General features: G+C 41.8%; 1 pseudogene; it reads left to right on the top strand.

The window, feature by feature from the left end:
• Window positions 1-1171: 1171 nt before the first annotated feature.
• LOC140599247 (elongin BC and Polycomb repressive complex 2-associated protein-like) lies at window positions 1172-2279 on the top strand (annotated as a pseudogene).
• Window positions 2280-12887: the final 10608 nt, after the last annotated feature.

Genomic DNA, 12887 nt, shown 5'->3' with positions numbered 1-12887 from the left:
ATTTATTTATTCATGAGAGACAGAACAAGAGAGAGGCAGAGACACAGGCAGAGGGAGAAGCAGGCTCCATGCAGGGAGCCCGACGTGGGACTCGATCCAGGGTCTCCAGGATCATGCCCTGGGTGGAAGGTGGCGCTAACCTGCTGAGCCACCTGGCCTGTTCAGGTATTGTATTTTGTATAGTATTGTGTTATGTGTTAATTTTTGTACAGGGTGTGACATTTAGATCAAGATTTTGGAGAAGGGAACAGAGGCCTATGGGAGTCCTGCTGCTGCAACACAACTTGTTGCAGTCTACCCTTCCACCATCAAACTGATTTTGCTCCTTTTCAAGTTCATTCGGAGGTATTTGTATGGATTTGTTTCTGGTTTCCATTTTCTGTTCCATGGATCGGTGTGTTTATATTGCCAGTGGCAACCCACAACTAGTTATGTAGGAAAACTTAATTCTAGCTATAGTGATCCATCTACCTTCTTTCTCTTTTTAAAAATTGTTTTATCTATTACATTTCCTTTGCTTTTCCACATAAATTTTAAACTGATCATGCCTATCTCCATAATGAATCTGTCAGGGATCTTGATAGTTTTAAGCTTACATATTTACATTTTAAAAATGGAAGAAGAGGGATCCCTGGGTGGCGCAGCGGTTTGGCGCCTGCCCTTGGCCCAGGGCTGATCCTGGAGACCCGGGATCGAATCCCACGTCGGGCTCCCGGTGCATGGAGCCTGCTTCTCCCTCTGCCTGTGTCTCTGCCTTTCTCTCTCTCTCTTTCTGTCTGTCTGTCTGTCTCTCTCTCATTAATAAATAAAATCTTTAAAAATAAATAAATAAAAAAGGAAGAAGAAAAAAAAAAAGGAAGAAAAAAAGAAAGAAGGCGAGCGGGCGGAAGGCGCCCTCCCCGCCGCCTGGGCCCGGGCCCGGGGTCCTTCCCGCCCCGCGGCCGCCGGCCGCTTGCTTCCCCAGCCTGTGCGCCCTGGTCTACCCGAGAGCGGCTCCCCCGGGGCTGCGCAGGGAACGCGGCAGGAAGGGCGGCCGCCCGCGCCGGGACTCGCAGGGGCCCAGGAGGGCGGCCGCCGGGAGGGCCGCGTGACCTTGAGCGGGTAGAGGAGGGAGCAGAGCTCGGCGGCCCGGGGCGCCCGTGAGCACAGACCTCCCCGCCGCGGGGGGGCGATGTTCCCCTCGCCCGTGGGCTCTTCGGCCGCCCGCGCACACCGCCGGGGACCAGCCCCCCGCCTCGCAGTGCCGGCGCCCCCGCGAGGGTCGCCCTGCTCCCCGGCACCCCGGAAGCCGCGTCGGGGGCCCAGTTCTCTCCGCCGCGCCCCGTGCCCGTGCCCTCTGCGCCCTTGCCAGACCTCGGGCGTCCTCTCTGGACCTGGACCTGGGGAGCTGGCGCCGCGGGCCCGTGCTGCTGCGCCCTCGCGCCCCCGCCTCGTGCGCCGGCGGCTGGGCCCCGGATGGCCTGAAGCCCCTCGCGGGACCCGCCGGGCGTCCAACGACCCTACTGCCCGGCCGCAGGATGCCGCCGCCGCCCTGTGCCGCGGCCGCGGCGAGGAGGAAGGCGGCGGAGGCGGTTTCCGCACTTGGGCTCCCGCTCCGGGTACCTCCCGGCCGCTGCCCCGCGCCCCGGCGCCCTCGGGACTCTCCCAGCGGCTCCGCCCCGCTCCGCCTCCGCCAGCCTCGGGTCCCGCCGCCAGCCCCAGCAGGAGCCCGGTTCCCCGCCTCCGCCGCCACCTGCGGGCCTCGCCACCGAGCCCGAGCCGCCCGCGCCGCCCGACGGCCGCAGTCGATGGAAACGCCCCGCGGGCCGCCCCGGCCGCCCCGGCCGCTGGTCCCTCGACGGCCGCGCCCGCCATCTGCGCCAGGAACGCTCCGGCCGTCTGATCCGCCGGTGGAAACGTTGGTGTTACCCGAAGGGCTTCGCCCTCCACACTCCGAGTTTGCTCCCGAGCGGAGCGGCCGCCTGCGAAAGGGCCCGCCCGGGGAACCGCCGAGAAACGCCGACGCCGACGGCCGCCCCCCGCCCCCCCCCATCGCAGCGCACAGCCCCGCCGCCCTGCGCCGACGCTCCCCACCTCCAGCACCTTCAGCCTCCTCGACCCTGGCGGTGGGGGAGGACGGAGACTTAGGGCCGGCATCCTGCTTCGCCTGCAGGGAGACGCTAGGCCCCGCCTGCCCACCCGCTGTGGAGGTGGCAGGTAGGGGGTCCTGCTGCCCCTGAGCCCCAGGCCTCAAATTCTGGGGGATCAACCTGGAGGAACTTTGAGCCTGAGACCTCTTCTGCCAACGGGGAAAATTGGGGGCCACGGCCAAGCTTTGGGCCCCAGGATAGGGCCTCGTTTCTCACATTTTGCCTGTTCCTTTACGTTTTATGGGCTGCGGCCAGAGGGACCTCAAGTGACAGTGATCTTCAAGCACCTAAGTGTTTGCGGTGACACCCCCTCCCCCTCATCCTTTGGAGACGAACCAACGGCTGCAGTCAGGAGAAGGCTTAACGGAAAACGGCGTAGATTCCAATCCCTCCCCTCTTCCATCTCGGATCTCTGGGGGCAGGGCCTTCACCCCAGGGGGAGTAAAGGAGGCTACCGCTCAAAGACAAGGAAAAAAAAAGAGGGAGAGAGACCTTGGTGATGGACAAACCGGTTGTTTCTGTGGGCGAGCCAGGGGTGGCTGGGGCCGTCGTGGGGGTGGGGAGGTGATTGGCAGCTCCCTGGGGGCATCGCCCACCCCCACCATCCAGGCCTTTAACCCTTCACCCGCCTCCGGCCTTCCCCTGCACTCCGAGCCCCGCCAGAGCCTTCATGGGGGAGTGGACAGCCTGAGCACTGTGAGAGGGCAGATCACTCCCTCCCTCTTTTCCCGAGCCCTCTCCCTTGACCAAGGCAGGTGACCCCTAACTGGCGATGTCTTCAGTCTCAGCCACCAGCCTTTCCCCTTTTGTCCGCTTTTTGAAGTTTCTCCCTTTTAATTTTTCCTGTTTGATTTCAGTTTAAAAGGTCCTATGGGTAAAAGAGGTCCTCCCCCTGGATCCATCAGCCCCCTCCCCCAGTTTGCTTCTCTGGTTTGTAGGGACGGGGCTGGGGGACCGCCTCCCCTCCAAAGGTGCAGACCTTGCCTGGGGAAAGGGCCAGGGACGGTCCCAGGGAAAGTAATAGAAGGTGGAAGGGTCAATAAAATCAGACCAAACAAGTTGCCTTTCGAGGTCCTCTCCACCGATTTATGCGTGAGAGGGGGTGGAGGTAGAGGGCAGGCCTGGGTCCAGTCTTTGGACACGCAAAACTCAGCCCCCTCAAAGGCTGGCCTGAAGGAGCAGAGTTTGAGTTTGAATGGGAGCTGGGCTAGTTGTCTGCAGCTTCCTTCCCTTAACTCCAGGCATTTCGGGAGTTGTCAGGGACCTGATGGATCCGTTGGGGGCAGGGCTAGGGGATTAGTTTTGAGGTCAGAGGTGCTGTTTTCCAGGCGGGGGAGGGGAGTGGTAGGCCTGGACCCCTCTGGGCTGCTGCTGGGAGGACCCCCTAGAGTTTGAGAGTTTTTTTTTAAGCTCTTAAAAAAAGGTTTATCTTATATCATGAGAAATTGAGCAGTTGTATACTTTCACAAATGATTAATTTGGTGATTCATTGACATCCGTAAGCACGTCAGTTATTTCCATCCTTGTAGTCTGTCTCTTGTCACAGGCTTGTTCTTGGTCAGCTTCTTCTAATGACACCACTGATGGTTCAACTTCTCCACTACAGCAGATGTTAAGTATTTTCATCAACATTCCAGGGCCGGTGTCCCCACGTTGTCTACACAGTTCTCGTTCTGGGGTTTCTACAGTAGGTCCTTCTTATGACACCACTGATGGTTCAACTTCTCCGCTACAGCAGATGTTAAGTATTTTCACCAACATTCCAGGGCCGGTGTCCCCACGTTGTCTACATGGTTCTCGTTCTGGTGTTTTCACAGTAAGTCCTTTAGGTATTTCCTATGATGGGTGAACTTTTCTGCTACTCCAGATGTTAAATTTTTTCACCTGCTTTCCATGGTAGGTGTCCCCAGGTGGATTACACAGTTCTCCTTCTGGCATTTCCACAGTAGGTCCTTCTAATGACACCACTGATGGTTCAACTTCTCCGCTACAGCAGATGTTAAGTATTTTCACCAACATTCCAGGGCCGGTGTCCCCACGTTGTCTACACGGTTCTCGTTCTGGTGTTTTCACAGTAGGTCCTTCAGATATTTCATCTGATGGGTGAACTTTTCTGCTACTCCAGATGTTAAATTTTTTCACCTGCTTTCCATGGTAGGTGTCCCCAGGTGGATTACACAGTTCTCCTTCTGGCATTTCCACAGTAGCTCCTTCTAATGACACCATTGATGGTTCAACTTCTCCGCTACAGCAGATGTTAAGTATTTTTATCAACATTCCAGGGCCGGTGTCCCCACGTTGTCTACATGGTTCTCGTTCTGGTGTTTTCACAGTAGGTCCTTCAGGTATTTCCTCTGATGGGTGAACTTTTCTGCTACTCCAGATGTTAAATTTTTTCACCCGCTTTCCATGGTAGGTGTCCCCAGGTGGATTACACAGTTCTCCTTCTGGCATTTCTACAGTAGGTCCTTCTAATGACACCATTGATGGTTCAACTTCTCCGCTACAGCAGATGTTAAGTATTTTCACCAACATTCCAGGGCCGGTGTCCCCACGTTGTCTACACGGTTCTCCTTCTGGTGTTTTCACAGTAGGTCCTTCAGGTATTTCCTCTGATGGGTGAACTTTTCTGCTACTCCAGATGTTAAATTTTTTCACCAGCTTTCCATGGTAGGTGTCTCCAGGTGCATTACACAGTTCTCCTTCTGGCATTTCCAGAGTAGCTCCTTCTAATGACACCATTGATGGTTCAACTTCTCTGCTACAGCAGATGTTAAGTATTTTCATCAACATTTCAGGGCCGGTGTCCCCACGTTGTCTACACGGTTCTCGTTCTGGTGTTTTCACAGTAGGTTCAACTTCTCCGCAGATGTTAAGTATTTTTATCAACATTCCAGGGCCGGTGTCCCCACGTTGTCTACACGGTTCTCGTTCTGGGGTTTCCACAGTAGGTCCTTCTTATGACACCACTGATGGTTCAACTTCTCTGCTACAGCAGATGTTAAGTATTTTCACCAACATTCCAGGGCCGGTGTCCCCACGTTGTCTACACGGTTCTCGTTCTGGGGTTTTCACAGTAGGTCCTTCAGATATTTCATCTGATGGGTGAACTTTTCTGCTACTCCAGATGTTAAATTTTTTCACCTGCTTTCCATGGTAGGTGTCCCCAGGTGGATTACACAGTTCTCCTTCTGGCATTTCCACAGTAGCTCCTTCTAATGACACCATTGATGGTTCAACTTCTCTGCTACAGCAGATGTTAAGTATTTTCATCAACATTTCAGGGCCGGTGTCCCCACGTTGTCTACATGGTTCTCGTTCTGGGGTTTCCACAGTAGGTCCTTCTGTTATCTCCTCTGATGGGTGAACTTTTCTGCTACTCCAGATGTTAAATTTTTTCACCCGCTTTCCATGGTTGGTGTCCCCAGGTTGATTACACGGTTCTCCTTCTGGCGTTTCCACAATAGGTCCTTCTAATGACACCATTGATGGTTCAACTTCTCTGCTACTGCAGATGTTAAGTATTTTCTTTTTTTACCTTTACATATTTTGTTATATTGACATCTAAGTATTTCATTTTTAGAACAATTGTAAAGGATATAACATTTTAGTTTTAATAATCACATGTTCACGACTCAGAAATACAATAGATTTTTTATGAGTTTATTTTGCCTCCTTTGACCATGTTAAACTCAGTTCTAAGGTTGTGATTATTTTTTTCTTTTTTTCTTAGATTTGTTGAGAGAAGAAATTCTTGTCTTGTGTCCCATCTCAAGGGCAAAAACACATTTTTTTTTTTTTTTTTTTTTTTGTGAACCTTGATGTATGGGTTTCAGTATATGCTCATTATCAAAATCAGATTTCTCCCCCTCCAAGTTTACTGGGAGTTTATACCATGAATGAGTGTTGAATTTTGTCAAATTATTTTTCTGAAGATAATTAGATGATCATGTAATTTTTCTTCTTTAGCCTGTTCATATGATGGATCACACTGATTGATTTTTGAATAATTAAACAGCAGAGTATCCCTAGAATAAGCTCCATTTAGTCATGGTCTATAATTCTTTTTATATATTGCTGAGTTTTATTTGCTAGTTTTTTGTAAATATTTTTTTCATCTATATTCATGAAGAATATTGGTCTATAGTTTCCTTTATGTGTAATGTCTCATATTTTGGTATCAGGGTCAGGATGGCCTCAAAAAAGATTAATTTCTTTTCTTTTGTATTTTCTGGGAGAGATTTTTTTTTTTGGTTATTTATTTATTTAATTTATTTATTTACTCATGAGAGACAGAGAGAGAGAGAGAGAGAGAGAGAGAGAGAGCGGCAGAGACATAGGCAGAGGGAGAACCAGGCTCCATGCAGGGAGTTATATAAACTCGAACCTGGGATCCTGGGATCACGACCTGAGCCAAGGCAGATGCTCAACCACTGTGCCACCCAGGCGTCTGTGGAAGAGATTGTTTAGATTCAATATTTATTCTTTATAAATTTGGCATAATTCTTAAAAGATAATAGGCCTGGAGCTTTCTTTCTGGGAATTTTTTAATATGTAAGTTCAATTTCTTTAATGGTTATATGGCATTAAAATTATTATTTCATATTAGGTGAGTCGTGGCAGACTATGCTTTTCAAGGTATTGATCTATTTTATCAAAAACTCAACTTCCTGTATATAATATTGTTCCTAGTCATCCCTTATTATCTTTTTGATGTCTACACGGTTTTTAGTGATATTCCATCTTTCATTCCTGATATGGTAATTTGTGTCGTTTTTTTTCTTTGTCAATCTTTGAAATTTGTCAATTTTATTGATCTTTTCAAGAAAACCAGTTTTTTGTTTCATTGATTCTCTTTGTTGCTTTTCATTAGTCTTTTTCATTGATTTCTGCACTTTGATTACCATCTTACTGCTTGCTTTGGGCTTACTTTGCTCTATAATTAAATAAACGCTTTACATATATTTAGAACCATCTTTGCGTTCCAATGTTCATTTCAACTTCAAATGAAAAATTTAAGAAAAGAAGAAAATTACATTGTATTTTCCCACATCCACATATTTACTATTTCCACATTCTTAATTCCTTTCTGATGTCCCAAGATTCGTTCTTTTGTGAATCTTTTATTTAGAGAACTGCCTTTAAGACGTTCATTTAGGTAGATGTGGTGGCAACAAATTCTCTCAGTTTTCCATTATCTGTGTATGTCTTTTTTTCTCCCCATCATTCCTAAATATTAACTTCAGTAGATTTAGAATTCGGGGATAGAATTTTTTTTTCATTCAGTAATTAAAAAATATTTTACTTCTTTCTGACATCAGTGTTGGGGCTTTGGTGCATATTCCCCAAACTGCTCCTGCATCCAGAGCCTAGCAAAACAAGGACAGAGAAAGTAAAAAAATGTAATGGAACTTTACCCATTCTTTTGAAAACACATTTCATTAAAGGAAGATGAAGTATCTTCTCCCTTAGAATTTTGGCTCCTTCAGGCTTCTATTGCTGTCAACTGTGGCTGCCATGATGGGTGAAGGACTAGGGCAAAGGAGAAGAGAGGAAAGAAAACAAAAGAGAAAACAATATATACCCTTTCTGATTATCAGTGGCTCCCTTTCATAGTCCTTGAGCCAGACCTAGAGGCTTTCATGTGGACCTCCTTTGTCTAATTGGGCTTATCTGGTGCATGTGTTCAAGCCAGGATTTCTCAGAGGATAGAAAAAATGTGCTCTGTGTATTACATATAGAAACATGCACAACAAATGAACAGTAAGAAATATAGAAATGATACCAATGTTAGGAATTTAGTTAACTTTGTGAATGAGAAAGAGGAAAAGAATAGCATGTGGACTTTTGTCTATGTCTGATTTTATTTCTAAAACGAGAAAAAAAATCAGCTGATGGTAATATAATGTATGTTTAGTTATAATAATGAATTGATAGTCATATGTAATATTATTTTCTGCCATTGTATCTGTTTAAAATGTGTCACAATTAAAAACTAAAATATTAAAAATATATGGAAAATATTTTAATTAGTACTACAGTTAGGAGCAGAATCATTTTGCAAACAATATACTGTTAACTTCAGTAACAAGTCTGCAGAGACATAAAAGCGATATGGACAAGAGATTAAAAGTAACTCTCATAGTTTTTTATCATATTTGTCATATTATGTAATGGTAGACTTTGGCATAAAAGACATGATTTGTAACACAAAAGTGGCAACAATGTAAATCTTCAAATACAACTGATAATATTTGGAGCACATACATTTGAGCTGAATTTAGCTAGCTGGTGCACTAGATAAGAGAAGCAACAAGAATTAATACATTTCCAACTTAAGTGCATGTGGGTTTATTAAAAGCAAGGATACAATTGCCATTAGCATTTCAACATATTTGAGTACAATGGATGAATTAGGAATTACTATTCTCAGAAGACTCAAAAAAGTCCAGTCACTTGGTAAATTGAAGGGATGATCTTAATTTTGTAAAGTGACAATGTTTTTAAAAATTTCAATAAAATACATGTCAAGGGAAAAAAATTACAAAATACACTCTAGGATATTATTTACCAGTTATTTTCATTGGTTTAATTTTACCCTATGCTAACTTTACACATTCAAACTGAAAAAGAGATTTAATCATTCCCATTATCATGACATTTTTCAATCTTATTTTATTGAGGCATGCAACTTCTTAAGGGCTGACTTACCTGGCATGCACTGAATCATCTAAATAAAGTATTTTCTATTGTTCCTTTTAAAGAAGCAGAAAAGTAAGAAAAACAAAACCATTTACCATTTGGCCCTTTATTTATCTAAACTATGTTATTGTAAGTTCTCTACTATTATTCTCATTTTTCATAGCATTTATCTAATAGAGTCATTGATCATAACTAATAGACAATAAAAGTGTGGAATAAATCAATAATAAATCATAAATACTTGGAAATTGTTAGCATTATTCTCATTTTAAACTAATTTATATAAACTGGTAATCATATATATTTATATATTCTTTAGTTTAAAATAATTGAGGCTTTTTCAAGATACATTCTATGACATACCTTCTTCATTTCCCAAAAAGGGACATTTGGAAAGTGAGTTTATGCCCTGGATTTTTTTTTTTTCCAATTTTAGCTCTGAAAAATCTAGCAGAGATTAAAGGTTATCTGCATATTGAAAACCATGTAATTGAAGTAATAATATCTCTTGACTTTAAGAGAAGAATATAGCTACTAGAATAAAAGTGAAAGTCAGAGCCTTGATAAGGTCTTATAACCCAACCTTTGAAATTTACTATAGGCAGGGAGTATGTGTTTTATTTCCCTCTAGTGGCTAAGCAAATGAATCAATATGCAGAAACAAGTCAGTTGTGAATTGTGCTTTGATGCACTTGCTTAAAAGCAATTTATAATATCCAAATGTCTCGTGTAGAGTACATACAGAATTGTAAAATTTGCAAACAGGAAATGAATATGTGCTCATTATTAAATAAGCATGCTGAACCAGTAAATGAATCACTAGAAAATCTGCAATCAATACCAAATTATCTTTTCTATATTCTGAAAGTCAGTGTTCATGGGGATCCCTGGGTGGCGCAGCGGTTTGGCGCCTGCCTTTGGCCCAGGGCGCGATCCTGGAGACCCGGGATCGAGTCCCACGTCGGGCTCCCGGTGCATGGAGCCTGCTTCTCCCTCTGCCTGTGTCTCTGCCTCTCTCTCTATCTCTCTGTGACTATCATAAATAAATAAAAATTAAAAAAAAAAATTTAAAAAAAAAAAAAAAAAAATGAAAGTCAGTGTTCATGAGGCAGAAACAAGTGATGCTTTTCCTTTTTCAAACTAATACAGGAAAGTTACAGAACAAACATTAAGAAAAGAAAAATTCAAATGTCATTTTATTTGCTTTTGAGAGAACTGATTTAGAGTAGAAAATTAATATTTACTTTGCTAACAATCATTTTTGGTATGGCCAACTCTAAAATTTGCATCACCTGAATAGATGGTCCCAGGCAGAAAAGTTATTTCTTAAAAAAATGTATATTGTTTTTAAAAGACAGATCATATGTTAAATATTTAGATGAAGTATTTAATTCCCATCATTGTAAGTCATGTACTTTCACCATTTTACAGATGGTACCTGGAGAAGACTGATAAAAGTTTTCTAGGGTGACAAGAAAATTGTAGGGCAAGGATTTAAACCCAGATAGTCTGGCTCCAGAATTTATATTCTATTAAGAAGGCATCAAAGCATGTTATCTGGCAGAAGAATCTAGGACAGTTTTAAATATTTAGCAGGCACAATGGATACTTGAAAAATCTAGAGTTATTTTTAGGATACAGTTCTGACAGTGTTACTGAATTAAGGTTTCACAGTACATTATTTTATTAAACTGTATAATAACATAATGAGATACAAAAAAGAAAGAAGACAAATGTTTAGTGATTTTTATCATAAGGGAAACATTCAACATATATTTTCTCAGCACTTTTGTGATTCAGGGACAGACATAATTTGTAAAAAAAAATATATTTTACGCTATTGCTGTATACTTTATTGTTTAAAGCATTTTGGAGAAACATGATACAAAATGCTGAAATTGAAGAGAAAATTGAGAGTCATTTTGGTGATAAAATCACCTTAAAATTTTTAAATAAGCATAGAAAATCAGGACGGCTAAATGTTCCAAATTTTTAAAAGTGAGCATAAAACAACTTGTAAAATCCACTGGTGAAAACATATACTGAATGTTTTTGAGGATATTTTTCTATCAGTGGGTAAACTATGAATCAATTTAGTTTCATCATCTCCAGGACAAGATTTGCCATCACTTAAAGATATATTTAATTTCTTAGAAACTAATGATAAGAAATATTATTTTTTCCATAATAGTTTTAAAAATATAGTAATTTTCTGTGGTCTCTTTGTATCTTTGGAGAAAGTTTTAGAAGAGAGATTTCCAAAAATATTTTAAGCAATTGAAATTCTACTGGATAAGGATATATCCTATGTGAAGAACAACAAATAATGGTCGATTAATCGACTTCATATAATTTGCAATTTCAAAAAAACCCACAGAAATATGATTTCTACCATTTTATAATAATTTCTTTGCACACTGGAAACGATTCATGATCCTAGAAATTCCATAAAACTAAATTCAACAGAAGATAGATTTGTTTTGGTTGCCAATCACTAATGTTTAGTTGCTGAAATGAAAGCAGTAAAAGGCAAAACTAAAGCAAACCAAGTAAAAGGGCTTCACCTAATCACGTTTCATCTCATTCATTTAGAAAAATGATTGCATTATTCCTATTGACATGCATGTCATCGTACATTATCCTATGGTGATTGGAAGATGAGAAAAATGTTGAAGACAATTATCTTATGCTTTCTTTCTAATCATTGCTTATATTCACAACTTGCTTCATGACTAATACTGAGGTAAACAGAAATGATAAGCTACACTTAGGAAAATAGGGTTTGTGAGGAAAAAGACTATACATAATAGGGATTGCTTTTGTTATCAATGTTAATTCTTAATAATTTTATTTATTAATATGATCTTACCTTCAAGGACCATACATATTGAAGACCACAGGAGACTAGAGTTCAGGTGCCTCATTTACTTGGCTCAGCTGAAGATACCTTAGGACAATTTAGCTGTCAACTAATAGTAATGGTGAATTTTTGTACTGAGATTTATAATGTCACTACATATTGGAAGATTTGTAAACTAACTTACTGGGTAATTTTTTTTTCACTTCATAATATTCACAATATTTATTGGAATCTTTCTATGGATAGGAATAATAATCACAGTGTATTTATCTGGAAACCAATCAGAAAGTGCCACTGATGTAATAATACAAATAGATGAATACTTTCATACAGAATTCACAATTTCCTCATTTGTTTTCAAAGAAAAGTCCAAGTAATTCCTAAGAGAGAGATGATATTGTGTTGTACCCAATTGATATGTCATAACTCTTTAAAACAAAACAAAACAAAAAAACTTAAAAAAATATTATAACTTAAATATGGTTTAGGATAGGACAATTTGAAATGAAAATGTATGGAGTTAAAAAAAAGCCAGAGGGAAAGAGTAATAAAAAAATCAGTGTTAATTTTGGTTATACTGTAGTTTGATAAAGAATTTTACAATTTTTTAAAGTAATTAAATCATATTATTTATTCAGCATGATAAGAATTAGCATACTTGCATGAAGACATGTCTCAGATTTATGTAAAGTGCTAACTGTAAGCCAGCAACTATAAACATTAAACTAAGCAGTTGAACAACTGAAACCTTGGAACTTACCTTATCGAAGTGGAACTGAAGCATGTGAAAGTGCTCAAATGATCTATGTGTGAAAACGTGAATTTTTGATATTTTTCACAGAGGGATAAATATTTATTTTGTTCAAAATACTGTGTGTAGGTCACAGAATAACTGAGTATCAAAGTCTGGATTTTCCAAAGATGGCCACTACTGCAGCTCTAGAATTTTACCACCACTGTATCAAAAGAAGTTGGCCATATCTGTTTCCCTTAAAACTGGGCAGTTTTCTGGCCACTTCAATCAATAGGATGCAGCAGAAATGATGCCATTTTACTTCTGAAACAATGTCAAAAAGATACCAATTTACTGTGATAGTCACTCTTGTAACCAACCACCCTACTGTGAGGAACCCCAAAAGACCTGTAGGGAGACCTTAGTTAACAGCGTAAGCACAGGACCAAGCATTCTGGCCAAA

This window comes from Vulpes vulpes, chromosome 6 (assembly GCF_048418805.1).
Source record: "Vulpes vulpes isolate BD-2025 chromosome 6, VulVul3, whole genome shotgun sequence".
Lineage (NCBI taxonomy): Eukaryota > Metazoa > Chordata > Mammalia > Carnivora > Canidae > Vulpes > Vulpes vulpes.
Note: the sequence above shows the minus strand (reverse complement) of the source record. Positions and strands in the feature narration are given on the sequence as shown.